Raw genomic sequence first — 25,636 nt, 5'->3', positions numbered from 1 at the left:
GGACATCACAACCAGCTTCACTTCTAGGCTCCACTGCATGAGATCTATGGGGCAGCCATCTTCAGGATATCCCAGGTGGCCATCTTGATGGCAGCCAACCCACTGACATAGCAGCAGTGAGTCAGACAGTGAGCTGACATTGGCTTCCATTGTGCTGGACCACACCAGCTGAGACTATCGATGATGGACATTGAGTTAAACAGTCACACGAAAAGCACCAAAAGCTTCATACACTAGGGCACAGCAGATCATTATTCCTTCACTGTGTCCCCAGCCAAGTGCAAGGTAGCACTAGCCTCTAAATCCCTCTCTGTGTAAATCCACAGGAGATGCACCATGACCCTAACCATGGGAGGCACCAAATATAAGAACTTCAAACTGCTGGTGATGCCCCTCCTCTGTGCACCCATCATATTGGGGCTGGATTTCCAGTGCCAGCTTAAGGGTGTTCTGATGCAGTTTGATGGCCCCACCCCCGTGCACCATCAATAATAACCAATTCCAGAAGGCCCCTACACTCCCCCCCCAGAGAGGCCCGAACACCCAGCCGGGCTCCCAACCTGCGAACTGGCCACCTCCGTGTCCCTCCACCTCCACTGTTCCAAAACCTCACCCTGGACTGGAAACCTGTGGCCACTAAGATCAGGTGATACAGCCCTGAGGACAGGGAATTCAGGGAAACAGAGGTGGAGTGGCTGCTGGGGGAGGGCATAATAGAACCATGTAACATTCCCTGGAGGGCACAAGTAGTGGTGATGAAGATTGGGGGGGGAAGTACCAGATGGTGATAGACTACAGTCAGACCATCAACCGGTTCACCTTACGGGATGCCTACCTTTTTCCCCGCATTGCTGATATGGTGAACGACCATAGACCTCAAATTGGCGTATCACTAAATCCCAATTTGCCCAAAAGACCAGCTGTTTGAGGCCAATGGCCAACTCTACCATTTCCTATGGGTCCCGTTCGGCCTCACGAATGAGTATGAGTTCCAAAGGGAAATGGACCGCATGGTGAATGACAATGTCACCATCTGGAGCCATGACCAGAAGGAACAATGAGAACCTGCAGAGATACCTGGCCACTGCAAAGGCCCTCAATCTCGCATATAATAAGAAAAGGTATTTGTTTAGCACCAAGCAGCTGGCAATCATGGGGTACCAGGTGGAGCATAATGTTATCACCCCCGACCCCAAACGCACGTGGCCCTTTCTGGAATTATCTCTGCAACAAAACCCCAAGGCTTTAAGAAGGTGCCTGGGGTCGTCTTGTATTATGCTCAATGGATCCCCACCTATACAGACAAAGCCCAACCCCTAATGAAAGCCACTACCTTTCCCCTGTCAGCGGGGGCCCATAAGGCTTTTGAGGACATCAAGGATGAGATTGCCAAGGTGGGAATGCACACCACTGATGAATCCATCCTGTTTCGACTTCGCTCTGGCTGCCACACTGAACCAAGCAGGCAGGCCAGTGGCATTTTTTCCTGCACACTCCAAGGCCCCAAACGAAGGCACTTGGCCATCGAAAAGGAGACACAAGCTATTGTGGAGGTCATGCGCCATTGGAGGCACTACTTGGCCAGCAGACCATTCACCCTGCTGATGGACCAGAGAGCTGTCACTTATATGTTTAACAATAAACAGGGTAAGATCAAAGAAGGCAAGAGCATGAGGTGGAGAATTGAGCTGTCCATCTACGATTATGAGATCTTGAACCAGCCAGGCAAGCTCAATAAGCCACCTGATGTCCTGTCCCGGGAAACCTGCACTAGGGTGCAAGTTGATTGCCTCCTTGCCCTCCACGATAGCCTCTGCCACCCTGGGATCACCAGACTCTACCATTTTGTGAGGGCCCATATCCTCCCCTACTCAGTGGAGGAAGTCGTGAAGCTGACTTGCGATTGCCTGGTCTGTGCGGAATGCAAGCTGCAATTTTACAAACCAGAGAGAGCCCAACTCATCAAGGCCACTCGCCCCCTTCAAATATCTCAGCATGAACTTCCAGGGGCCCCTCCCATCCATGAATTGGAACATCTACTTTCTGAGCATCGTGTTTCCCATTCTCCATCCCCTGTCCCGACATGACCACATCCACAGTCATTAAAGAACTCCACACAGTATTCACTCTTTTCGGATACCACAGTTATGTTCATTGTGACTGGGGATCCATCTTCATGAGTGAGGAGTTGCAGCAATATTTCCTTTCCAGCTATGAGCAGAACCACCAGCTACAACCCTCATGGGAACAGGCAGGTGGAGAGGAAGAATGGTATGATCTGGAAGGCAGTCCTTTTGGCCATCAAGTCAAAAGAGATGCCCATATCCCAGTGACAAGAGGTCTTTCCAGAAGTGCTGCATGCCATCAGGTCCCTACTGCAACTAATGCAATGCCACATGAAAAAATTGTTCTCCTTCCCTAGGAGGTCGGCTTTGGGAACCACGCTGCTGGTCTGGCTGATGACTCCAGGGCTGGTGCTTCTCCAGAAGCATGTTAGAATGCACAAGGTGTCCCACTGGCCGAGGAAGTGCACCTCCTACATGCAAACCCCCAGTATGTGCTGGTAAGGTACCTGGACGGATGGAATGATACAGTGCTTATCTAGGACCTGGCACAAGTGGGGGGGCCTAGCATGGGAGGTGCATCAATACTCCCAGGCAGTGACCAGTCGGCCCCAGGGATCACCCTGACAGATCGAGTAATGATCCTACCTCCAACACAGCCTCCTGAGTGTTCCCCCCACTGGAATGTCCCCCCTACTGTTATAAACCAATTCCCCACCTCCTACAGACCTGCTAGACAAAGACACTGTTCAGCCCTCCAACACCCAGCTGAGTGCCTAAGCCACTGTTCCGCTGGAACCAACCATACAGCCAGCTGTAATTCGGAGATCTCAGCACTGAATAAAACTGCCTGAGTGGCTGAACCTTTGAACTGTATGAACTATAAGACCCGTGCCAATGGGCATTGCCCCATATCACCCTGAGACTTTATTCAAAAAAAGGAGTGAATATGGTGGAACATATGCCCGCTTCACTGAGCTGGGCAGGCTGGCTCGCCTTCTGAACCTGTAGTCCCTCCCCATAAGATCCCTTAATAAAGGCTAAGACCCCTAGTCTCCTCCCTCATAGCTGCCTTGGACGTGAGCCAGCAGCATGTAGAGGCAGGACTGGCTCTTCTGATCAATAAAGCCTTTGACTACTTTGCTTCATGTCTGCAAGTGGTCATTCATCGGGCCGCAACAGGTTGATGCAAGAATCAATGGAGGATTCTCTGATATTGCAACACACATTAATGGCTTAGCTAAAACTGCAGAATTCTGTAAATCCAATCTTGGTAGGAATGGAGCTTTGAGGGACAAAGGGATCGAGATCGGTGAAATATTTGATTAAGAGAGTGGCAAACTGTAGTCAGGTGGAAAGATATTTCAATGCGATAGTACAAGAACAAATTTATTTTCTTAAATGGTGAGAGACTGTTAACATCCAATGCTGAGCAATTGGAATATTGTGAGATCCGAACTGGAAACTGGGAATTCAGGGGTATGGTGGAGAACACTGCTGATCTGTAATGTCATGGACTGGCACATCCCAAGCCAAATGAACAACTCTGATTTGTGAGGAATGCCCAAAAAAGGGCATGCCAGAGCTGCACCAGGTGTTTCCAATAATGAGCTGCAGGCTTATTGAAGCTGAAACACAGGAGTGTATGCATGCTAAACAGCAAGAAGAGTGTGCATAATAGACAACTGAGCAATGTCGCAACCAATGGATCAGACTGAAGCTCCACATTTAGTTGCGAAGGGAAGTGGACAATTGAATTACCAAAGGGGGGATTGCCACTCTCATTGCTAGTGAACAGAATATGTGTCCAAAAGACAAGGCTGAAACATTCACAATTATGTTCAGCCAGAAATGATGAATAGATGATCATGAGTTTATTGTCATGCACACTATACCATGTACAAATACACCAACAATCTTACTTGTTTCAGCTGAAACAAACACAACTAAAATAGTAAACATTAAATTGAAACAAGATAATAAATATTCACAGTTATCCTACAGCAAAAAAGTAAAGTGACTGCAGTTGTGCAGATGGTGCTTTTGTGGTGTTGGAGCAACACATGATTAGTATAACAAGAGGAGGTTCAAGAGCCTGATGGTCTTTGGAAAGAAACTGTTCTGGAACTTAGAGATGCTGGTCTTCTGGCTTCTCACTGCTACCTGACAGAAGAGGTTGTGACCAGGGTGTGGGAATGTTGGCTGCCTTCAATGTATTGGAGGTCAGAGTTGATGGTAGACCTGAGTTTGTATGCAACCTTCTGCACTCCTGAGCACTCCAATTACCAAACCAGGCCATGATGGAACTTATCTGTATGCTTTCCACTCGTTGGTTTGATTTAGTATTTGATGACATATCAAATCTCCTCAGACCTCTTGGAAAGTAGAGGTGTTGGCATGCCTTCCTCATAGTGACCTCAATGTGCTGGCTCTAGGAAAGGTCTTTTGAAATATGGACTCCCACTTTGTCCCATCAATGCAGACAGGTGCCTGGTCCCTTGGCCTCCTCTTCCTAAAATGAACAATATGCTCCTTGGACTTGGTGACAGTTGGCGTAATGGTTAGTGCAACGCTGTTACAGCACCAGCGATGGGGATTAGGGTTAGAATCCCATGCTGTCTGAAAGGAGTTTGAACATTTTCCATGGGTCTGCATGGGCTATCCCTGGGGGTTCCGGTTTCCTACCACCATTTGAAACATACTGGGGGTGTAGATTAATGGGGTGTAGATTAATTGGGTGTAAATTGGGCGGTACAGTCTCGTGGGGCAAAATGGCCTGTTTCTGTGATGTATGTGCAAAAAAGAGCAATTGTTCTGGCAGCTCCCAACCAGGCTCTCAATCTCCTTCTGAGTCATCATTTCCAGCTATTCGCCCAAAAACAATGGTGTCATCAGCAAATTTATAGATTGTGTTGAAGCAGAGAAGAGAATCTACATGACCACAGTGGTGGACCAATGAGGGGTTCTGTGGCTGAAGAATATTCAGGCAGCAAGCTTTTGGTGATTTAAGGCAAGGAATCCACGGAGTCTGAGGGCTGCTGGCAACTATTAGTCAAAGGACTCACACCAGGCTGTGGACTGCTGGAGATTGGATTGAGACTGGCTGAAGGGGTACCAGACATTGGAACCAGGAAACAAGAGGGTGATGAGGGTGCAGGAGGCTTCCTGATCATGCAGAGGTTTGGACCTGGAGCTTGGATTGCTGATGATTTAAACCGGAGTCTGTGTGACTGAAGAGACTGCAGGAACATTGGAGGCGAATCCATGGATGCTCAGTAACTTTGCGGAACTCTCTTCTCCTTGACTTTCTCTGACTGTAAGGGGCGCCGGTAATTTTCTGCCGATGGTGAGTCTTTGTCTGCCTTACAGTAGACTTGTATCAAATATTTTTCTTTATAATCACTTGAAGGTTATCAGAATGTTGGTGTTGTCAATGACTCCTTCAAACAAATTCATAATAAAGATGAGTTGAGTTTATTTCAACATTTTAATATTATTATCAGTTGCTATACATTGTTTCAGCCATTAAATGTTGTTAGATGGTGTTGTTAAACGGTCAATAAAATTTGTCAGAATATTCTTAATTCCTTGCCCTTTCATAGAACAAAGGGAACCAAACTAACGTGTAATCTCTAACAAGCCATAAGACTTTGACTCGAAGACGATGCTAGGAGACACTCAAAAGGACATGTAAACAACATCTTGAAAACTGCATATAGAATTTGCTTGCAACTAGCAATTCATTTTTAACCCTTATAATACCAGGCCCTAATTATTATGTTTAAAAAATAATAATATCACTGCAAAGAAAAAGAATCAAACATAGTAATATATTGGTTGAATTTCAAAAGAAAGTGAAAGTCAATTATCAAAGGTTTCTGCCTCTTGTAAAAGACAGATTTTGGTAATTGGTCTGTTCAGAAAGCTAGTTTTAGTCTTGATCCGAACTTGACTGGTTATCAACAATCTTCCCATCAACCAGGAATTCTTTGAACAAATTTGGGAACCGTACATGAAACATAACAGAGAGGGCTTGCCTCGGACCTCCACCTCCTAAAATGATAAGAAGACAAAATGGCTTGATCCAGTGTGTAAAAGTAGATGACACATTTTTCTTGTTTATTTTCGTTTTATGATGACATTATGGTTTTATTGTATTGTATATGTTGAACATTTATTGGTTGGGGGGAAGGGAAGTTAGGGGGGATAAAAGGGGAGAAAATGCCACTGTGTATATTTAAGAGGGAAATATTTGTATCTATTTTGGTTGATATTGTTCACAGTGTGAATTATTTAAAAAAAACAGGAATTTCAAGGCATTGAATGGTCCATGATGATCACGACATCCCCAGCCATGAAATAGTGCCTGATTTTAAACCATTTCTGTCACTCCTGCAACAGTGGAAGATATTCTTTTACCCATCTTTGCCAGAACAAATTCAATATAAATTGCACCTGCTTCCACCTGTGGTGCACATATATGTCTTCCTTCTGAAACTGCCCCGGTGGCAACGAAGGCTTAATCTGAAGAATATCCATTCTCGTTCTTAGACTTGGAATTTTGTTTGCAAATCTCTTCCTCTGGAAAAAGCAGATTATCTCCATCTCAGCATGAATCATTTCTTCAACTGTGAGACTTTCTTTTGCTTGAGTCTCAAGATCACTTGCTTCTTTTTGTGGTGGATCTTTTTGATGGATGTTATCCCATTGAAATTGAGCAGGAACATAGCTTGTTTATTTGCTCTGTCTGCTACGATTCAGAAACTATCTTTTAAACCTGAGCATTCATGCGTTGCCTTTTTCAAACAATTTCAGGATGAGAAGTAATGAATTAAGTGGGCAACTGTATCCATTTGTTCAGACATTATCCCAAAGGAGGGAAAAACCCAACACCCAACCCCAACCAACCAATTTTCCCTTGCAACCGCTGCAACCGTGTCTGCCTGTCCCACATCGGACTTGTCAGCCACAAACGAGCCTGCAGCTGACGTGGACATTACCCCTCCATAAATCTTCGTCCGCGAAGCCAAGCCAAAGAAGAGAAGAGATTTTTTTTTTAATATTTTATTTTGATTTTCCAATATTAAACAGGAGAGTACATCACTGGTTGTTACACACCATATAATCTTCATCCAGTAGTTTACTTATATATGATACCTGTTTTTCCCCCCCCCACCCTACCCCTCCTTCCGTCCCAAGTGATTAGACATCATTTGAACAGCATTTACAGTCTGATTTCAGGGTCTTCTGGTAAAATTTATTTTAATTTATCAGGATTTTGAGACCACTCCTTTTGAGGCTGTAGAAGAGACCAAGGCCCTAGCACCCACATTTCATTCTTCAGAAAAAACTTGACTTTCAAACCTCAGGGAGCCAGATTGGCAGGATTGTTAACTGCATTAACATATCTCCACTGAATTGGACGTGAGATTTTATCAATTTCAGTGATTCTGTGAGCCACAAAAGTTCGAAACCTTGTGATTTTATTGTTGATGTATTTGAGCATGGAGGTGCTATCAGTCCAAAATATGGAGTCTGTTAGTTTTATCTGCAACTTTCTTTTTAACATTGTGTCCATTCTGCTTGCCATGGTAGCAACTGTCAACTCCATTCATGGGATAGTGACTGGTTTCAGTGGAGCCACTCTGGCCTTTTCCATTGTAAATCCACAATGTATCTGATGCTTGTTATCATGCAGTAACAGGTAACTAATAGTTCAGGTATCATTTATTAATCACAATTAACACCATACAGCATTAAAACCAGGATAATGTTCCCCTGACCTGGTACAAAAACTACCCAACAATAATCAATTTTCAGAAACCAGATAATGGTACAAGGAGACAGGTTGCAGCTAAATGTTATAAATGTCCACCAGTTTCGGGTGAAGAAGAATGTTCCCCGAGACTGAAAGGCCACTGCGGGCTCTGTTCGCGCAGCTTTCAACAGGTTGGAATACCAACCCCGTCACAGATGTTAAGTTCACCAGCAGTAGGGAACCCAACTACCACCCAGTCATGTTCATGTGGCCTGAGCCCCCAGCACCGTCCTTCCTGAGAGACCAAGGTGACTCAGCCTCAAGAACTCCATTTATCCACAAGGCCTAGGCACATCTCTCCCAACCTATGAGCCCAGCATGGCTCCGCAGCACTTGTCGGACCGACACTATCTTCATTTTCACCGTACGTCCTTTCCATGCAGCCTGACAATAGCCACCTCCAACAATGCTCTGAAGAGCCGAAGAACCACCAGCCTCCAACGATGCGGGTGGCTCGGCCTCCTCCTCTCGGCCATGTCTGAAGCTCCATACCTCCATTAGGTGGGTGAGTTCCACAACTCTGCAGCATCCGGCCGGATCTGCTCCCATTCATCCACACACTATTCCCTGCATTCCAATGTCCATTAAAAGTTGTTCATGGCTCCATACATCTAAGTTCTTGCAGCAACCATGATCAGGAGTGGCCGATGCAGACAAGTCTGTGCCGCCATTTTCAGAACCGCTCCAAAAGTTCCAAAACCATTTTCACATTTGAGCAGATGTTACAATTCCTAAAATTTGTGGGTTTGAAGCAGTTGTCAATCTTGAAGTCTTCCAGCTTACAAAGATCCTGAATCCAACATGCCCATACTTGTACAATCATTCCAATCAATCCTCTTCCTACACAAATTTTGCAGGATCTTCTTGGCAGTCAGGACAACTGGTGCCAATATTTCTAGAGGATCATATATCGAACTGACTGTTGACAGAATCCCCTTCTTCTGAGAGGTCAGTCCTTCAAAATGATTTTGAACTTAAAAACATCACACTGAACACACCAATGTACACCAGTCAGCCTCTCAACAGGAAGGTTGTCATAGTCTAAATCCAAATTCTTCATTTTGTTTGCCCTCTCTCTTTCAGGTATGGGAGCCAATACCTGGTGACTGTTACTTGTCCATTTGGTAAGTAAAAAGCTTCCTTTGTAACAGATCACACTTTACTCACAATAAAGAGCTACTGTAGCTGCAGATGTGAGTCAGTCACCCACATAGAAGTTATTCCTGATGGTCCTTATAGCTTGAGAGCTAAATTGTTCCATATTGTACTCAACTCAACATAATTCCTAAGGGCTAAATTTGCACAACTTGGTGATGAAGTCACTCCCAATAGATGCTCTGTTATACTGTATTCTACCATGTTCTGACCATAGTCTCCATCAGGCCACTAAAGAATTCGTAACACGTCATGGTCTTTATTCTGTACTTTCACCTGATGGAACATTGCTTCAATGTCTGCAGTAATGATGACAGGTTCTTTATGGAATCTAGTTAAGAATCTTATCAATGTACTGGTCAAGTCAGAATCCTGTTAGAGTTGAGAATTTAGTGAAACTCCCCAAAAGTTTGTTTCACAATCAAACACCACACAAAGCTTTTTCTTCTATGGATGCAAAACCCCCATGTTGTGGTAAGTACCATTTTTTTGCCATCACTACATTCCAAAATATTATCTTGTACTTTCTTTGTACAACCTTTCAATATCCTGTCAGACACACATTTGGTGTAGTCTGAATTAAAGGAAAAATCTTTTTTGAATCTTCTCTTTAAATTCAGTCTATTATCACTTCTCTTATCAGGCATGCATATTTCCCTTCTCTTTAAAGGTAATCCAATGCAATAATGATCATTAACTAGCTTAGCAGTTTTTGTCACCGATTCCAAGAACTGCTGGTCTTCCTTTGAAGGTCTTGGTCATCCCTGGGGCACTCAGGAAAGTCATTCTTGAACTGCTGCTCCCACAGTCTATCAAGCTTAACAATTGATATCTTGTTGATACTTAGAGCCGACTGATTTTGAACCTCTTTTCTTTCTCCTAATGGTCCATTAATCATCCAACCAAGCATAGTTTTGACAGTGAAAGGTCCATCTCGCACACTCCTCATCATATCTAATGGTTTCAGAGCTTTAGGTATATCTGAACTAATTAGCAACTCAATCTCAGAGTTGAATTTGCATAAACAAACCTTCGGGGTCCATGTAAGTCTCGTAACCATAACACTGGCTCTTCTTTGGTATTAAATATTTCCTTTTTCTGTTGTCCTTCCTCAAAATGGGACTCCAAAATGCTAGATGTTTTAGATCATTTACTTAGAGCACCGGATACTTCAGAGCCCTCGACCTGGCCTGACTAACAGCAATTTTTTTGTCCAGTTCCATTTGCCCCTTTTGCCTTTTTAGCTGCACTTCCTCCCTCATTAGCTGCTTCTCCCATCTTATTCTTATCCTCCTGCTCTTTTAAGGCCAATTTAATTTGAAGCATTTATTTTACCGCTTCAAGAGCTGCCATGTTAGCTTGAACCTTTAAACGTGTAGTTGCAGTACTTGAAACTCTGGAGCTGTAGAACTCCTCTTGCTTCTCCTGCTTCCAGTATTTGATGCACTATCACTTGGTCATATTTCATCCTGATGTCAGATGCCGCCTTATTATTGGACTTTGTCTCCACTCTGAATTACCCGTCCTCCTCACCACCATCTTGTGGCACAGCTTCAGCCACCACTTCCATGTGGCTGATCTTAGTTTCTATTGATATTTTTTGCAGTAATTCTGATGGATTTGTATTCCCAGCAGCTGCAACCTTCTGCTTTTCTAGTGCCTTGATCAATCTTGCAAAGAGAACAGCTTTGTTTCCACCTGTATCTAAGTGCCGCCATTGCAATTCTTCTTTAAGTTCCATTACCTTCATCTTCTTGACACATAGCTCCTCAGGAACAGCAGCTTCAATGCCGGCTGCCATATTATCCATTCAGCCGACTGACACACTCAGATATTAAACATGTGCAACAATAACTCCAAAACCAAATCAGTCCTAAAAAACAAGCGCAGTTTCTCCAAAATCTGTTCTAACTTGCAATAAACACACAGAAGGAATCCTTTAGTAAGTTTTACCACTTCTTCAATTGCTTTGGTGATGCTGTTGACATTTGTGCCTCCTTGGGTTCGAAATGTTCTAAACAGAGCCTAATTGATCCAGTCTGAATTCTAAATCCAATTTCCAACTTTCTATTGTCTTAAATTCTGTTTTGTATTGACTAAAAATTGTAGTGACTATTTTCCTTATAATCGCTTGAAGGTTATCAGAATGTTGTTATCTATTCGTTAAAAAAATCCATACTAAAGTTGAGTTGAGTTTATTGGACATTCTTAACATTATTAATAGTTGCTGTACATTGTTGCAAGCCATCAAACGTTGTTAGATGGTTCTAAAACTTTGTTAAACGGTCAATAAAATTTGACGGAATATCTGATTCCTTACCCTTGCATAGAACAAAGGAAGCTAAATTAACATGTGTAATCTCAAACAAGCATTAAAATTTGACTCAAAAGACATTGCTCGGAGACACTCAAAAGAATATGTAAACAACATCTTGAAAGCTGCATACAGAATTTGCTTGCAACAAGCAATTCATTTTAACCCTTACAAGACTAAAGAAAATTTTGTGTAATGTCACATTTTTTTTGTTTTTGCCTCAGATCTTGTGTAGTTCTTATTAGAACTGATCAACTAGATCTGTGAGAAGTGAGAAGCTATACCTGCAGGAAGGAAGAGAAAGATACCCAAGAGCACTGTCTGGAGCAGGAGATCATTTGGTGTGAGCTTGCCTACTGATGCAGGGGTTGATCCATCCTGATTTGGAGACTAATCTAACACCCTTTCCAGCAAAAGCCCACCTGCACAAGTTCCACGAGGATGACTGCATCAGCAGCACTCAGAATCCGGAACACCATCAGGGTGGCAGTGAAGGACCTCAGCAAGGATCACCATTTTCCCAAGACCTCTTCATTTGTAAGGTCTTGATGGAATGCCTCAAATATGAGGTGAATGACTTCAACTGCCTTTAGGATGTCATGGATAGCAGTCACTTAGATGTGACATTCAAGACCCTGGCAGGATGAGAAAAGTTGCTCTGGGACTTCCAGGAGAAGGGGAACATGGCTCCACACTCACTATTCAAGGTGCAGCCACTTCCAATGCAAAAGGAAAGAGTGATAATGGTGCACATGTTCAATAGGAAGGCCATCATACCAAGGACTGTGGAAAGAGAATGTGCCGCAACTTGTGCGGGGAATCAGGTCACCTCAACAGTGCCTGCCACCTACGCACAGGCAATAAGAACGCAAATGGTCAACACCACCACGCCCTCAACCTTGACTGCAACTGAAACTCCAACAGGGACTGAGATCAGGCATAGAGAGGAGACCCAAGCACATCCAACTCCAACCCTCAAAACCCAGCCACAATTCTGGAGGTCCCTCCTGAAGAGGCAGAGTGGATGGAAGAGGGAGCTGCAGAGGGAAAATGGCAGACAGTAGGAAAAAGAAAGAAAATGCAAGAAGCCCCAATGACGAAACCAGCAATGGACACTGCAAGCAGGGGGAAGAAAAAGGTCAAGGTACGAACAGAAGCCAGCAACCTCTCAGCATCTGAGTAGGAAGTCAGCGCAAGTGCCAGACAAAGACAGAACAAGTGCAAGGATGGAGAGGAAAGAAAGGAAGAAAGTGGGTTACAATTAAGCCTGATGATGGGAAGTACAGCACCCAATGACCCCCAGCTCAGGGAGACCATCAGCAAGGCAGAGGCCACCAGCCCCCGGCTCTGGGAGACTGGGAACAATATAGAGGCTGTCACTGCACCCCAGCTCCAGAAGACTGGGAGTAATGGAGAAAATGTCACTTCCCCCCCCCCCAGCTCCAGGAGAGCAGGAGCAGTCCAGACACTAGTTCCCCAGCTGTGGGAGAAGAAACCAGAGGACGGAGGAGCTAGAGCACAACTGGATCTCCCACCAGGTTTGCCCAAGGAAGACTCCCAGATGAAGATCATACCTTGTTCCTGAGCCTGCAATCAGTACTGAAGTTCACCAAGGCGATGGACATGTGGGTTCAGACCGATTGACATTGACTGGACAATAAGGATTGCAAATTGGGGACTCCAAGAACAAAAAACGGAGATTAAAATTGGATTCACCATCTCAGCAGGCAGCTCATTCCACATTCTCACCCCTCTCTGGGTGATGAAGTTTCCCCTCATGTTTCCCCTAAACTTTTCCCCTTTCACTCTTAATCCATGTCCTCTGGTTTGTATCTCACCTACACTTCAGTGGAAAAAGCCGATCTGCATTTACTCTGTCTATCCCCCCCTCATAATTTTAAATACCTCTATTATTTTTCATACTGCTCATTGGTTCGCTAATATGAGATCCCATCTGCGCATGTGCAGCCAATTCATCTGTTTGACTGGCAGCACTCGGGCGCCATTTTGAGCACCGACAAAAGTTCAAAAAATGTCAGTAAATCATGTTTAAGATGATCCAACCAATGTAAGGAGGCCGAGCACAAAACCCAGGGAGGCTCTCCCTCGAAGGAAGCAAGCAAACTGCAATCCAGGGCAGCCAGTGGGAGGTTCCCATGCCCTGAGGGGGGAGGGTGCGGGGAGGAGCACAGCAAAAAGGCCTCAAGCTCACAGAGTTTCTACAGCACGATCGAGGTGCCGAAGAATCAGCGGGCCTGCCTGGGAGCAATCAGTCCACTGAGAAGTAGCAATGCTAACCTACCTCTGTTGGGGGGTTGGGTCAGGGCAAGCCAATCTACTTCCAATGGGGGAGGGATCAGACAACAGCGGCCTACCCTCGTGGAGGGTGAGGCCCAAGTCTGGCTGCACTGACCTAGCTTCACTGAAGTTGGGGTCCGACGTGTCTGGCAGTGATACAGAAATGCTACTGCAGGAGGTGAGCTCAATGAGGGCATGTCTCCTCACTTCTAGCAGCGGTGTAGAGGAGGTGCCTTCACTTAGTAAGACAAGGCCTGGCCATTCTATGACCTGCTCAATGGGCGAGGATGACCATCAGCTGCAATAAAAGCCTGAGAAAAGGCAAGATAAGTGTCTCTGATCCACGGGCACCCACTCGATTGGGGTCCATCACAAAAGCCTGCTGGAGTGCAGAGCCTACGACCTATAAGAAGATCTTGCTAAGACTGGACAAGTTGGAAAGCATGATATCAGCAATCATAAGTAAACCATAAGCACCTTCTGAGCATGGAAAGGAATCTTATTTCCAATATGAATGGAACGAGGGAGAGCCTGAGGGGCCAGACATGGAAATTGTGCCCTAACCACCAATACACTACTCCCATTGGTCGGGATGAGAGAAAATTTCCATCAATCGCAGCAAAATTTGAAGTACCAAGATGCATTGGGCAACCCCTCAATGAAGAAATTGCAGGGTCGGGGTGGGGGGGGGGGGGGGGGTGTGCCAAATGATAACATGGAGCTAGACTTGAATTCTCTACTCTCTCCAAAAAAATTTTAAAAGAGAGTCAAGAAGCCTGAACTGACTGCAAGAAAATAGAAAGGGAAGCTATTGGAAGACCTATAGGACAATATGCAATCCCACCTAAGAAAGATAAATTGACTGTTACTTTTCAAGAACGTACAAGTAAAAGAAGCTGATAAAGAAGAGAGGCCTACCTTGAAGAAGTATCCTGGAGCTCTCTGGAGGGTAGGTGCCCTTGGGGATAAGCCTGGAGCTGGGGGACCTTGGACATTGCTGTCTAAGGTCTTTCCCGACAATGGCAGTCTGCCACGGGTGAAGAAGTGACACTGCACATGCGCGAGGAGTCGTGCATGCATGCACAGAGTACAAAAAAATGGAGGCAATTTTAAAAAAAGCTCAAGAAGGCTCCAGCTCTAGTGAACAAGAAGAGGATCAGGAAGAAGAAGAAATGAATGTTGATCAGAGAGTTTTGGCCAAAAAAACAGGAGTAAATAAAAGAGTCTTATATATCCACAACTGAAATTAATAAATATATGATACTTTCCAGCAAACTTTGCCACAGTTAACAATGGAAGTTAAAAAAAATGTAATGAGGGTATAATTGAAAATAAGGGTTCTACAAAGGAGGTGGAGTGAATGATGTCTCAAATGGAACAAAAATTTGAAGTGTTGGATGCAAAATTTAAAGGTAAATAATTTGAATTTCAGCATGTTAAAGAGCAAATGAATCAAGCTGAAGCGGACGCAACTAAAGAACAATTAACTAAAAAAATTGATATGTTAGAACATTTCAGTAGAAGAAATAATATAAAAATTGTTAGACAAACAAGGTGATGAAGGACAAGATATGAAGATATTTTTACAATATTGGATTCCACAAACTTTGGAGGTAACTGAATTTCAAGGAGATATTGAGATTGAAAGAGCTCATTGAGCATTACAATTTAAGCTTCAGCCAGATCAGAAGCCACATTCGATTCTGGTCAAGTTGCTTTGTTATGAATGAGGGAGAAGGTCTTGGAGCTGGCTGTGAAGCAAGTGAAGGAGAAACAATCGCCATTGATTTATAATGATAGTAAGATTTTCTTTTACCCTGATATAAGTTTTGATTTGTTGAAAAAAAGAAAAGAATTCAATGCTGCTTAAAATGTGCAAAGGAAGAAAGGTTACACTTTTGTTTTAAGGTATCCAGCAGTCTTAAAGGTTTTTGTTCCTGAGGACAAAAACAGATTTTTTACAGAACCCAATGAAGTGAAAGTATTTGCAGATTTGTTGCTTGAGAAAATGAGACAAGGACTGGGAGATATTTGAAGAGAGAGAGGAAGTGGAAAAATTGCAGTTGGGGATGGATAATGACATGATATAAGTTTAGGAGGAGAGAGAATATTATAGAGGACAGTTTTTACCTGATAGATCTATGTAAAAAATGAATTGATCTTTGTAAGTTTGAGTAGATTTGAGGAATAAGAGATAGTGTAATATTTTGGGGGAATTAGGTGGGAGCATGATCTTGGCCTCTACAGAATCAAGTGAGTGGGTGTGGTTTTTGATCACAACTTCTACAGATTTGGGGCGGTGGGGGGGTCGGGTTACTGTCCTTTTCTTTGTTTTCTTTCTTTTTTCTCCTTAATACACCTAAATTTAACAATTGTATTATGAATTATTTAGTTAGTATTTTGGATGTAGGAGAGGAGTGGAGATGGAAAGTTGGATGGTTATTGGATGTATGAAAGATTAGATGGCTGATAAATAGAATTTTATTATTATTAATATTAATGGGATTCAGAATCAAATAAAGCAGAAAAAGTATTAGTTTATAGAAAAAATTAAAACAGGTATAGCTTTTTTACAGGAAACACAGTTAACAGAAAAGGAACATCAAAAATTAAAAAGAGATTGGGTAGGGTCATTAATAGCATCATCTTTTAATTCTAAGGCTAGAGGGACAGTAATATTAATTAGTAAAAATTTACCAGTTAAAATATTGCATATTAATATAGATGTAGCGGGAAGATACGTTATGGTAAATTGCCAGATTTATTCAGAACTTTGGGCCTTAATGAATGTATATGCACCAAAAGTAGATGATAGGAAATTTATGCAAGATGACTTCTTGAATTTATCAAATGCCAAAGGGAAAGGTATATTGGGAGGGGACTTTAATTTTGTTTTGGACCCTAAATTGATAGAGCGGGAGATAAAACAGTAAGATAGAACAATAAGGTAGCAAAACTGGTAACAGATTTGATGAAAGATATGGATTTAGTGGATAGTTGGAGAAAAATCCACCCAGATGAAAGAGATAATTCTTTTATTATTTTTAATTTAAAACATATTCACACATAGATATGTTTTTAATTTCTGCACAATTTCAACACAGAGTACAAAGATTGGAATATCAAGTGCGGGTATTATCAGATCATTCACCTTTAATTTTGTCTATTTCATTGGAAGAAAAACAAAAGGTAGGTTATAGTTGGAGGCTAAATACTACTTTATTGAAGAAAATTGAATTTTGTGATTATATGAGATAAATTTTTTTCTAGATAATAATAAAGATTCAGTTGTATTTAAGTTTGTATTATGGGATTCTATGAAACATATTCGAGAGGTCAAATAATAAGTTATACTTCAAAAATAAAGAAAGAATATTTGGAAGAAGTAATTCAATTAGATAAAGAAATAATGAAATTGGAGAAGGAAATTCAGGTACATAAAGATGAGGAGAAGAGAAAATTGATAACTTGAAGAAATTAAGACTAAATGCTGTGCAGACATAGAGTGGAGAGAGATATAATGAGATCACAACAAAAATATTATAAGTTGGGTTAGAGGGCTCATAAAGTTTTAGCATGGCAATTAAAAATGGAACATATTTCCAGATCAATAATTGCAACTAAGAATTTATCAGGACAGAAAACTTATAAAGTGCAGGAAATAAATGATAATTTAAAAGATTTTTATGCTAAACTTTATCATTCAGAATTTTTACAAGATCAAACCAGCAACCACAAAGAAGGCATATCACATGCCTTCTTTGAACAATTACTTTATTAACAAAAAAAATTCACCTTCAAACTTTAATTCAAAATCCCCCTTTTATAACAATACCCACTGGTTACTATGCAAATTTCTATAACAGTGTAAAATTAATAAATTCTCCAGCCTAAATATAACATATGTAATTAAAGTCTAAGTTATATTTCCAACCAACACACAGAAAAATTTAGACACAAAACACACAAGACTCACAAAACTTCGATCTCAATATTCAGTTTTTTTGGTGAACTGAAGCCAAAAGATCTTTGAGAGAGAGAGAGAGAGAGAGAGAGAGAGAGAGCACACAAAATTCGAAGTTGTCCTGTTTTGCTTGCAGAGAGAGGAACAACTGGCTTGGTCCGGATCCTTCTGGCTGCCTTCGGAATGTTCATCCTTTTTGAAATCCCAACATTCTAAACTGTCCTCCAGACCATGACTCATGCTTTGGGCCTTCTCCCACTCCACAGCACCCCCAGTGGTGGTTTATCATCCAAGTCCAGAAATTTTTAGATCATTTTCTGCACATGCTCAGTCTGTCTCCCACTCTTTCAGCAGTCCACATTCACCTTGACTCTCTAAGGCAAACTGTCACTTTTTAACATAAATCCACACATTGCATAGGCCAATACACAACACAGAACTCTGTAACAGAATCTCTGAGAGATGATCAGAAGAGATTATTTGAGACAAGTTAAATTACCAGTGTTAAAGGTAATCTGGTGTGAGGTGCTCTTGGTGCTGCTGTACATGGTGCAGGTGTGGCCCATCCACCACACCTACGCCCTGATGGTTACCAGAGAAGTTTTCCAATTTATATGGGGGTACAAAATGGAGAGGGTCTGAAAAGGCACAATGTACAAGTTGCCAGACAAGGGCATATCCATCATGATCCTCATCCTTTTTTAAAATAATTTTTTTATTTTTCATACTGTGAACCATATCAACCAAAATATATACAAACGTTTCTCATTAAATATACACAGTGGCATTTTCTCCCTTTTTTTCCCCCACCTACCTTCCCTCCCCCCTTCCCACAGCCCTCCAAAACTAATAAATATTCAACATATACAATGCAATAAAACCATTAAACAATGTCATCACACAATTAAAAATAAACAAGAAAAATGTGTCATCTACTTTTACACACTGGATAAAGTCGTTTTGTCTTCTTATCATTTTTGGGGGTGGAGGTCCGAGGCAAGCCCTCTCTGTTCCATGTATGGTTCCCAAATTTGTTCAAATAATGTGACTTCATTTTTTAAATTATGTTATTTTTTCCAATGGAATACATTTATTCATTTCCATGTACCATTGCTGTATTCTCAGGCTCTCTTCCATTTTCCAAGTTGACATTATACATTTTTTTGCTACTGCTAAGGCTATCATAATATATCTTTTTTGTGCTTTATCCAATTTGAGGCCTAATTCCTTACTTTTTATATTACTTAGAAGAAAGATCTCTGGATTTTTTGTCATGTTATTTATTGTGATTTTATTTAATATCTGATTTAGATCTTCCCAAAACATTTTCACTTTCTCACATGCCCAAATTGCATGTACTGTTGTTCCCATTTCCTTCTTACAGTGAAAACATCTATCTGATAATGTTGGATCCCATTCTTTTAACTTTTGGGGCGTTATATATAACCCGTGTAACCAATTATACTGTATCATGCGTAACTTTGTGTTTATTATATTCTTCATAGTTCCAGAACATAACTTTTCCCATGTTTCATTTTTTATCTTTATGTTTAAATCCTTTTCCCACTTTTGTTTGGGGTTTTAGCTTATTTCATCTTTTTCCTTATCTTGCAGCTTAATGTACATGTTGGTTATAAATCTTTTAATGATCATTGTGTCTGTAATCACATATTCAAACTGCTTCCTTCTGGTAATCTCAGTCTGTTTCCCAATTTATCCTTTAAATAAGCTTTCAATTGATGATATGCAAACATTGTACCATGAGTTATTCCATATTTGTACTTCAACTGTTCAAATGTTAATAAATTATTTCCCAACAAACAATTTTCTATTCTTTTAATTCCTTTTCTCTCCCATTCACTAAAGGAAAGGTTATCTATTGTAAAAGGGATTAGATGATTTTGCGACAATAATAATTTTGGTATTTGGTAATTTGTTTTTTCCCTTTCTAAGTGAATCTTCTTCCATATATTGAGTAAATGATGCAGTACTGGTGAACTTTTATATTGTACCAGCTTTTCATCCCACTTATAAATTATATGTTCCGGTACCTGCTCCCCTATTTTATCTAGTTCTATCTTAGTCCAGTCTGGTTTTTCCCTTGTCTGGTAAAAAAATCAGATAAATACCTTAATTATGTGGCTCTATAATAATTTTTAAAGTTTAGTAACTGCAAACTACCTTGGTTGTACCTCTCTGTTAATTTATCTAACACTGTCCTCAGTTTCCCCCCTTTCCACAAGAATTTCCTTATTATTCTCTTTAGTTCATTAAAGAATTTATCTGTTAAGGGAACTGGTAATGATTGAAATAAGTATTGTATCCATGAGAAGACATTAATTTTAATGCAATTTACCCTCCCTATCAATGTTAGTGGTAATTCGTTTCAATGTTCTAAGTCTTCCTGCAATTTCTTTATTTGTGGCTGATAATTTAATTTGTACAGGTGGCTTAAGTTATTATCTAACCTAATACCTAGATATTGGATTGCTTGTGTTTGCCATTTAAATGGTGATTCTTTTTAAAATTCTGTATAATCTGCATTACTCATTGGCATCACTTCACTTTTATTTGTGTTGATCTTGTACCCCGATATTTCACCGTACTCCTTCAATTTCTTATGTAATTCTTTTATTGATATTTCTGGTTCTGTTAAGTATACTATGATGTCATCTGAAAATAAACTGATTTTATACTCCTCCTTTATTTTCATTCCTTTTATTTTATTTTCTGTTCTTATCCGTTCTGCCAATGGTTCTATTGCTAAAGCGAACAGTGAGGGGGATAATGGACATCCCTGCCTAGTTGACCTATTTAATTTAAATTGGTTCGATACATATCCATTTACTGTTACCCTTTGCCAATGGTCCATTATATAATGCTTTAATCCAATTAATATATTTTTCTGGTAGATTGAACCTCTGTAATACTTTGAATAAATAATTCCATTCTACTCTGTCAAAGGCTTTTTCTGCGTCTAAAGCAACAGCCACTGTTGGCTTCTTATTTCCTTGAACTACATGAATTAGATTAATAAATTTACAGACATTATCTGCTGTTCGTCTTTTCTTAATAAATCCAGTTTGATGTTGTTTTACTATTTTTGGTACACAATCGGCCAATCTGTTTGCTAATAATTTTGCTATTATCTTATAATCTGAATTAAGTAGAGATATTGGTCTATATGATGCTGGTGTTAGTGGATCCTTCCCCATCTTTGGTATTACTGTAATTATTGCTGTCTTACCTCACTGACAAAAGACAAAGGAGGAAAAACCCAACACCCAACCCCAACCAACCAATTTTCCCCTGCAACCGCTGCAACCGTGTCTGCCTGTCCCGCATCGGACTTGTCAGCCACAAACAATCCTGCAGCTGACGTGGACATTTACCCCCTCCATAAATCTTCGTCTGCGAAGCCAAGCCAAAGAAGAAAAGAAGACATGAATCTGGCAAGTTTTGTGTTTCTTCTGTCTGGTTCATTACTTCCAGGAGGAATTAACTCTTTAAATGTTTTATAGAATTCTATTGGGAATTCATCCTCTCCAGGCGTTATATTGTTCAGCAGCTTTTTTAATATATCCTGTACTTTCTCTATTTTAAATGGTTTTATCAGTTTGTTTTGTTCCTCTTCTTGCATTTTCGGCAGTTCAATTTTAGCTAAAATCTCTTCTATTTTATCATCTTTCCCCATGTTCTCAGTTTGGTATAATTGTTCATAAAATTCCTTAAAAGTTCTCATTAATCTTTATTGGATTATATGTAATTTGTTTGTCCTTTTTCCTTGATGCCCATACAGTTCTTTTAGCTTGTTCTGTTTTAAGTTGCCAGGCTAATATTTTATTTGTTTTTTCTCCTAGTTCGTAATACTTTTGCTTTATTTTCATTATGTTCTTCTCCACCTTATACATTTGTAATGTTTTGTATTTTATTGTTTTTTTCTGCCAATTCTCTCCTTTTTGTTATATCATCCCTTTTTCCTCATTCCTTTTCTGTACTTACTATCTCCCTTTCCAACTGCTCTATTTCTCGATGTAATCCTTTTTCATCTTAGTTACATGACTTATTATCTGCCCTCTAATGAAGGTTTTCATTGCGTCCCATAATATAAATTTTTCTTTCACTGATTCCGTATTTATTTCAAAATATGTTTTAATTTGGCATTCAATAAACTCTCTAAATTCCTGCCTTTTAAGTAGCATGGAGTTTAACCTCCATCTCTATGTTCTTGGTGGGATGTCCTCCAGTTCTATTGCTAATAACAGATGTGAATGATCAGATAGTAATCTAGCTTTATACTCAGTTTTCCTAACTCTCCCTTGAATATGGGCCGACAACAAAAACATATCAATTCTTGAATATGTTTTATGCCTACTTGAATAATATAAGTATTCCTTCTCTCTTGGGTGCTGCCTCTTCCATATATAGATAAGTTTCATTTCCTGGATTGATTTAACCATAAATTTGGCCACTTTATTCTTTTTGCTAGTCTTTTGTCCAGTTTTATCCAACATTGGATCCAAATTAAAATCCCATCCTATCAATATATTTCCTTGTGTAACTACAATCTTCAAAAAAATATCTTACATAAACTTTTGATCCTCTTCATTAGGTGCATATATATTGGGCAAATTCCAAAATTCTGAATATATCTGACACTTTATCATTACATACCTCCCTGCTGGATCTATTATTTCCTCCTCTATTTTGATTGGAAAATTTTTATTTATTAATATAGCGACACCTCTAGCTTTTGAATTATATGATGCTGCCGCTATGTGCCCTACCCAATCTCTCTTTATTTTGTTCTGTTCCACTTCAGTTAGATGCATTTCCTGCACAAATGCTATATCTATTTTTTTCTTTTTTCAGTAAATTTAATGGCCTTTTCCTTTTAATTTGGTTATGTATTCCATTAATGTTTATAGTCATATAGTTCAACGTGGTCATCTCATATCCTGCTTATACCTCATTTCCACTTCCTCACCACCACCACCCCCCCTTTTCCCCATTTTTATCTCTGTTTTACCTTTTTAAACTCAATGTATGACAACACATTTAAAACATAAAATACTCTAACAACTCCCACATCCAATATTCCCTTAACACCAAATATCACCCCCCTCTCTGAGTTGCCCCTTATCCCTTGCCGGGCAACCACAACTCCTCTTTCCATTTGAATTACAAACCTGCTCGCAAGTGTCAACTGATTTCGCAGTGATGGTTATTCTCCCCCCCAACCCGCCAGAAAACACTTTTTTTTACACATATAACAAATTTATCCCCTTTTTCCCCTTACTTCCTTTCTTCCCTTCTCTTTCCCTTCTTTAGTTCTTTACATATACATTATTTTTACATCTTTATATATATTTTATCGCTGTTCTTCATTCTTGTTACATCTCTTCATCTCTCCTTCTGTCCTGCAAGCGTTCTGCAAATTCTTGTGCTTCCTCCGGATCTGAGAACAGTCGGTTTTGCTCCCCAGGGATAAATATTTTAAGCACAGCTGGATGTCTTAACATTAATTTATAACCATTTTTCCATAGGATTGATTTTACTGTATTAAACTCCTTCCTCTTCTTTAAGAGTTCAAAACTTATGTCTGGGTAAAAAAAATATTTTTTGACTATGTATTCCAATGGTTTATTGTCTTCTCTAATTTTATTTCTTGCCCGCTCCAGTATATTTTCTCTTGTCGTATATCTCAAAAATTTTACTAAAATGGATCTTGGTTTTTGATGTGTCTGTGTTTTCGGAGCTAGTTTTCTGTGTGCCCTTTCTATTTCCAATTCTTCCTGCATTTCTGTTGTTCCCAGGACCTTCGGGATCCATTCTTTTATAAATTCCTTCATATCTGTGCCTTCTTCATCTTCCTTCAGGCCCACTATTTTTATGTTGTTTTGCCTACTATAATTTTCCATCACATCAATTTTCTGAGCTAACAACTCTTGTGACTCTAATTTTTTTAATCATTTTCTTCCAATTTTCTTCTTAAGTCATTTACTTCCATTTATACAGCCGTTTCTTGTTCTTCTACATTTTCTACTCTTTTCACTATTTCTGTCATGACTAGCTCAAATCTTTGCACTTTATCTTCTGTTCTTTTCATTTTTCTTTTAATTGCACTAAATTCTAATGACAACCATTCTTTTAATGCTCTCATTTGTTCTTGAAAAAAAGCTTTATCTATATTCTGTCCATTTGTTTTACCTTCTATTTCTCTGTGAAGATCTTGGTTTTCTTCTTCCTCTTCTTCTGTGTTTGTACCTGTGTTTGTGTCTTCTTCTTCTCTTCTTTATATCTGTATCTCTTTTGACTTTCCTGATGAGTTGATTGTCTCACTTTGTTGGGCCTCTTCTTGCTTGGCCTCTTCTTCTTAGCTGCTCATCTGAGCCTCCTGCTGCTGCTCTCTTGCCTTTCACTCCCTCTCCTGTCACTTTCTTCTTCTTTCAGCTGAGAGCCTGGTGTCGGGCATTCCTCAGCTGGTCGTGCTGTGGTTGCCCGCTCCTCAGCTGAACCCCCCTCCCGTCGGTGTTCTCCTCCTCCTTAGTTTGTGTACTTTTGTTTGGCTCAGAGATCCATTTTTGCAGTCCAGCGGTCGGGGGATCTCGACTCCGCAGGGCTGACACCAACCTTGGAGATCGGGTCCTCTTCTCCACCACGGTTCTCTGTTTCTTTGTGCAGGTAAGGCCTTCTCCTTTCTTTTCCGGCGTCTTTTCTTGTTTTTTTCCCATTTTTACTTTTTCCTTCTTGGGTGCCATTTTTTTTCTTTTCTCTACAACTTTATCTTTTATTTCTTATATTTTGTATTTATTGAACTTTGTCTTTTCTTAACTTTTTTTCTTCTTTTCTGGCGAGGGCTGGTATTACCCTACCGGCCACTACTCCATCACATGACTTCTTCGATCCTCATCCTGATGACCATCTTTGTGTGTAGCTGCTGTGCGTGGAACCAAAATAGGAGGGCACCAAGTGCCGCTATATGCTGAGATTCTACCTGTCCCAGGTGTTGTGAAGGAAGGCCCTGTTCCTGTACCATCTCCTAGTTAGCTGGACTTTGCCACACCATCTATCCTTCATGGAAAACTTTTTCCAGAACAATACCTTTGTCCTCAAGGCCATCAGGTGGTGGTCAGCAAGGAAAGTCCTGGTGAAACTGAGAGATAAGGACTCGTGGATCCAGTGGGATTGTTCAGACTGTCCAGGTTATCTGGCAGAATGCCTCATCATCAGAGCTCACAAACAAGCACCAGGAGTTGGCTTGGCTGGCGGTGAGAGGAGCCCTCCCCGTCAGATTCATCTTGTTCAAATGGAACATCACCCACCACGCATGTTGTCCTTGAGATGACTGCATCAGAGTGGAGATAGCCATCCATCTCTTTGCTGAAGAGGACTCTGATCTACGGGGTGATCCCAGGGACACACTTGGAGTCAGACATCCAGAACTGCTGGAAGACCATCAACTCGGTGAAAGACACACATTAGTTTGCTCAGTACCTTTTGGTCTTTCTGCATACTGAGATGTTAGTGAGGGAATGTACCACTGATACATTCCAGGCTGCAGGAGTACATGCTGAGGGATGCACAGATATTTGGCACAGACAACACAAGGGCACTGTGGCAAAGGACCACAGTCTAGACTAGATTCCTCCCATTATTGGGCACTGAGAGGCTGAGACCAAGGGGGAAGTCCATCAAGCAATAGAGTGGGGAATAATGACAAGGTGTCACAGTGGTGGTAATGTGTATTGAGAGAACAATGTAAATTGATGAGAATGTATAGATATGGCTCACATTATGAGTATTAAAAGACTTGAAAGATTTTTTCTTTGTAAATAATTTATGGTGAATAAAGTATATTTTTGGTTAAAGTATTTCTGTTTTATTACATGAATGTCCAACCGTCTTTTCAACGATAACATAGAGTTGCTGATTGTCATCAAGTACATTCAAGAAGGTAACAGTTTCTTTTACTACCCTTCTGCGGGTCATTAAGTGTCTCAACTCAATCAAAATGACAGCTG

General features: G+C 40.7%; 1 protein-coding gene across 1 annotated transcript in view; it reads left to right on the top strand.

Annotated features, from left to right (window-relative positions):
- The window catches only part of LOC138738894 (coiled-coil domain-containing protein 8 homolog), a 71,356-nt gene extending 45,786 nt beyond the window's left edge, over window positions 1-25,570 (top strand). Inside the window, exons 4-6 of the transcript XR_011341847.1 lie at window positions 8,965-9,005; window positions 16,753-16,837; window positions 25,537-25,570. The gene's annotated coding sequence lies outside the window, so the exon portion shown is untranslated. The remainder of the gene's footprint in view (window positions 1-8,964; window positions 9,006-16,752; window positions 16,838-25,536) is intronic.
- Window positions 25,571-25,636: the final 66 nt, after the last annotated feature.

The sequence above is a fragment of the Narcine bancroftii genome, chromosome 7 (assembly GCF_036971445.1).
Source record: "Narcine bancroftii isolate sNarBan1 chromosome 7, sNarBan1.hap1, whole genome shotgun sequence".
In the NCBI taxonomy this organism is placed as follows: Eukaryota; Metazoa; Chordata; class Chondrichthyes; order Torpediniformes; family Narcinidae; genus Narcine; species Narcine bancroftii.
The sequence above is the reverse complement of the archived record's forward strand: the minus strand, read 5'-3'. Positions and strand labels throughout refer to the sequence as shown.